The 5,000-nt window shown below is 38.9% G+C and overlaps 1 pseudogene; it reads left to right on the forward strand.

Annotated features, from left to right (window-relative positions):
• The window catches only part of LOC131145834 (uncharacterized), an 8,458-nt pseudogene extending 4,870 nt beyond the window's left edge, over positions 1-3,588 (forward strand).
• The last annotated feature ends 1,412 nt before the right edge of the window (positions 3,589-5,000 follow it).

The raw sequence follows: 5,000 nt of genomic DNA on the forward strand, positions 1-5,000 counted from the left end.
ATTAAAGAAAGGTTATGTAGCTCCTTTATTAGCATTACCTGATTTTTCTAAAACTTTTGAGATTGAGTGTGATGCCTCAGGAATAGGTATTGGAGCTGTTTTGATGCAGGAGAAGCAGCCAATAGCCTATTTTAGTGAAAAGCTAAATGGGGCAGCTTTGAAAGACCCGACATATGACAAGGAGCTTTATGCATTGGTGAGAGCATTGACTTGGCCACATTACCTTTTGCCGAAAGAATTTGCCATACATACTGACCATAAGTCCTTGAAGCACTTGAAAGGACAAGTGATGAGAATCAATAAGCACCATGGAAGGATCCATTACATGTTTTAGTTGGGCCTATCATTAGAGCGAGATCCCAGAACATCAAAGAAATACTTCACGGGCTGATTCAAGATATTTGGGCTTATTCAAAAATGGGGCACTCCAAGCATGGCCCAAAGAAAGATGAAGACTTACTAAACTGAATTCAAGTTTGTGATGGAGCTAATCTTGCTTAATGGCTCTAATCTCCTTATTAATAATTGTGTGCTAATTCAAAAATGGGATTTGACTTAAAGGTGTATTGCAAGGCAACTTAGCTTGCATAGATTTTTAGTAAGTTGTGAGAGTCATTAATGTGTCTTGTAAGTTGGTATATTTAATGTCCTTGTCTCCCATGTTTGTATGGGAATTGCTAAATATTTAATGTCCTTGTCTCCCATGTTTGTATGGGAATTGCTAAGTATTTAATGTTCTTGTCTCCCATGTTTGTGTGGGAATTGTTAAGTGTTTAATGTCCTTGTCTCCCATACTAGCTATATATATCTCACCATTGTAAGAAGGAAAGGAAGAGAATAAAAATGTGAGGCATTGAGGCTTTGTTTCTTCTTGGTTCTTTTGAAGAACTTTTCGAACTTATCGGGATTTCCCGTGGCGTTCACCAATGACTTATCAAACGGCTTTCCACCACCGTTTGTGGCGTCTTCCTTATACCAAGGTTCGTGTTTCGCACCAAACAACGGGTTGAGGTCATATATACCAAAGTTCTTGTTTGTCGTAAACAACGGGTCGAGGTCTACCATTCATATCTATCCAAAAATCTGAATTTTAGCTTTCTTGGGCAAGCATTCCAACATTGTTTGCTGGGTCTCAACGCGTGTCGATTGAGGTTCGCATCATTTGGTATCAGAGCTTAGGCACTAAAATCAGGTTTACTATCTTTTATCTTATGTTTTGTTTCATTACGTGTAGCAAGTTGGAAAGAAAAAAAAAAGATACGTCAGAAAAGAAAAAAAAAAAAGAAGAAGAAGGAGACAGTCAAAAAGAAAAGAAAGCAAAAAGATTTTTTTTTTTTTTTCCTACTCCTTTGATTCGTTGTTTCTACAATATTTTCTTGTCTTATTGGTTTAATATTACATGGAATGGATTCGAGGTCGAATCCTTTTGAAGAGTGGGGGAATGATGAGAATCAATAAGCACCATGGAAGGATCCATTACATGTTTTAGTTGGGCCTATCATTAGAGCGAGATCCCAGAACATCAAAGAAATACTTCACGGGCTGATTCAAGATATTTGGGCTTATTCAAAAATGGGGCACTCCAAGCATGGCCCAAAGAAAGATGAAGACTTACTAAACTGAATTCAAGTTTGTGATGGAGCTAATCTTGCTTAATGGCTCTAATCTCCTTATTAATAATTGTGTGCTAATTCAAATATGGGATTTGACTTAAAGGTGTATTGCAAGGCAACTTAGCTTGCATAGATTTTTAGTAAGTTGTGAGAGTCATTAATGTGTCTTGTAAGTTGGTATATTTAATGTCCTTGTCTCCCATGTTTGTATGGGAATTGCTAAATATTTAATGTCCTTGTCTCCCATGTTTGTATGGGAATTGCTAAGTATTTAATGTTCTTGTCTCCCATGTTTGTGTGGGAATTGTTAAGTGTTTAATGTCCTTGTCTCCCATACTAGCTCTATGTATCTCACCATTGTAAGAAGGAAAGGAAGAGAATAAAAATGTGAGGCATTGAGGCTTTGTTTCTTCTTGGTTCTTTTGAAGAACTTTTCGAACTTATCGGGATTTCCCGTGACGTTCACCAATGACTTATCAAACGGCTTTCCACCACCGTTTGTGGCGTCTTCCTTATACCAGGGTTCGTGTTTCGCACCAAACAACGGGTTGAGGTCATATATACCAAAGTTCTTGTTTGTCGTAAACAACGGGTCGAGGTCTACCATTCATATCTATCCAAAAATCTGAATTTTAGCTTTCTTGGGCAAGCATTCCAACATTGTTTGCTGGGTCTCAACGCGTGTCGATTGAGGTTCGCATCAATCACGACCACTCAGGGATATCTCAATAGGGGAAAATTCATCAGCTGGCACTCTCTGCTCTTGAAAAATTATGCGATACCCACCAGTTGTTCTGAAAAATGTTGCAACAAAATCATAAGTTTACAAAGCAATGCAAGAAGCCTTATTTGCGGATCGAGTGCAAAGAAAAGGATTGCATCTGTAGTCCTAAAAAGAAGAAACACTTCAAAGACAAGCGCTCCAGAAAAGATCCCAGAAGAAGAAAGAAGTTCAGATTCTTCAAGAAGAAGTTTCGACGAGGACATGAAGAAAGGCCACAATGCAAAACAATGCCCTATGAACAGGACAAAATCTGCAAAGCTTGCCCAACAGTTACAGAATGAAGAACTCGATGCAGATGCTGAATCTGTTCTTTCAGAACAAGAAGAGACGACTGAAGAGACTATTCTCGTCCTTGCTGATTCAGAGGATGACTATCATTCCGACGAAACATTCCAGGTCCAACCTATTCTCTCTCCCGAAGATTCTCAGATAAGCCCTCAGGTTCAAATCCAGCTCCTCCGTGAAAAATACGGTAAACCCATACCTGTTGTTGCATACATTGATACGGGATCCCATAAGACCATGGTTAATCCAAAAGTTCTACCATCACATTGTTGGTCTTCCCATACTCAATTCTTCAGAGCTGCAAACGATCAAATTTTTACTACTACTTTGATTTCCAAAAAGAAAATTAGGACTAAACTCCTTCCTAATTGCATTATTTGGACTCGTGTCATTGGCAGTCCACCTCCTCAAAAAGATGTTTTATTAGGATGGGATGTTTATTGTCTTTCAAAATTCCCGAGGATTCTTCCCGCTGGAATTAAAGTACAAAAGAGAATTCAAGCCCTTTACTCAGACAAACAAAATCTATTCTCTTCCCTATTCTCCTCCAGATTTCCAGCCCATTCAAGATAAACTCCTCAAGTTGCGTGCAGAAAGTCATGACCAGTTCATCCATGATCATCCACTCTGGAAAAACTAAAGCCTCCCATTCATGTCCTCGTCGAAACTTCTTCTTGAAGAATCTGAACTTCTTTCTTCTTCTGGGATCTTTTCTGGAGCGCTTGTCAGAACCATAGTCTTTGAAGTGTTTCTTCTTTTTAGGACTACAGATGCAATCCTTCTTTGCACTCGATCCACAAATAAGGCTTCTTGCATTGCTTTGTAAACTTATGATTCTGTTGCAACATTTTTCAGAACAACTGGTGGGTATCGCATAATTTTTCAAGAGCAGAGAGTGCCAGCTGATGAATTTCCCCTATTGAGATATCCCTGAGTGGTCGTGAGAGAGATGCAATCTTTCTCTGTAAATCTGGCTGGATGCCTTCTGGTAAAGAATTAATAATATAAACTCGTCTGAGATTATCATCATTAAATCCACCAAGAAGATAATATCGCCTGGACATTCTTTGATAGTGAAAATCAAGATCTTTTCTTTTCAAGGAGCAGCATCTCGCTTCAAAATACTCTTGTCTAACTTCATTAGCATGAGTATCTGGATCTCCAATAAATTCTCGAAAAACCATTCTTGAAACCAGTCTCTTAAAGTTCCAGTAAATCTGGATGTGAATTCAATGAGAACTGTTTCTAAAGTATTCCCAGGCTTGGAAAGAAAGCTGAAGGTCAATCCATGCACCAAATTCACTAGCTCGATCTCTCCATTTAATAATTGGAGGTAATCCATCAAAAGAGAACCAGGAACCATTGGTTGAATGATGAGGAACCGAATGATGAGTAGCTGAAGTAGCCTCAGTAGGTTCTTCGACAATGGGAACGGTGGTGTCAGTTTCTTCATCAAATTCTTGTGTTCTGGATGATCCAGGATCAGTAGGAGATGCCATCAATCAACATATTGGTGAGATCAGTAATCTCTTGATCTAAAGAGATGCTGGATTAGAGGAAAGAAGAGATTGGTTATCGATTACAAGCCATTGAATGTATTCATTAGGGATGATAAATTCCCTATTCCAAAAGCACACATTGTGATCGCCTTTTATATGCTTCACAGGGAAGTCATATCTGGAAAACTAATCTTTCAGTCTGAGAATCTGTGGATCAGGAAGAATCTTATTTCGGAATTCAAGCATCTTTGGGAAAGATGAGTCATAAAATGCTTTGATCTGACATAAAAGTCAAATTTCTGAATTCCATCATTTACTCCAATGATTTCTTTGAAGACGGTATGATAATGCTTTTGGGATTCTTTGAATTCTCCACTAGCGTGTCCACAATAGGATCTTTTGTTGTCCTTTTCTTCAAGCAGTTAGGCACCCCAATAATGGTCACCAGCGTCCGACTAGAGGATAAGATTTCCTGTAGATGGAATAGTCAGAGGCGGTGGATCCTTTGCAGCTTTCTTGAGATTTTTGACAGTCTGTGTCTGGTCAGGGCCCCATGGGGGTGGTTCTTTTTCAAAAGTTGTGATGAGGCGCTGGTGAACTGACTTGCATGTGGGATAAAGTCTTCTGATGTAATTAATGATGCCGAGAAATTGCTGTATTTCTTTGACAGAGAGATTATCATCAGGAAATTGTGATAATTTTTCAGCAAGATGAGGACCTGCGCAGATGGTTCCATGGGATATTTTCATTCCCAGAAAATCAATTTCGTGCTGTCCAATATCATTATCCCGTACTGTGATGCCAACTGGTGGAAATGTT

This window comes from Malania oleifera, chromosome 13 (assembly GCF_029873635.1).
Source record: "Malania oleifera isolate guangnan ecotype guangnan chromosome 13, ASM2987363v1, whole genome shotgun sequence".
In the NCBI taxonomy this organism is placed as follows: domain Eukaryota; kingdom Viridiplantae; phylum Streptophyta; class Magnoliopsida; order Santalales; family Ximeniaceae; genus Malania; species Malania oleifera.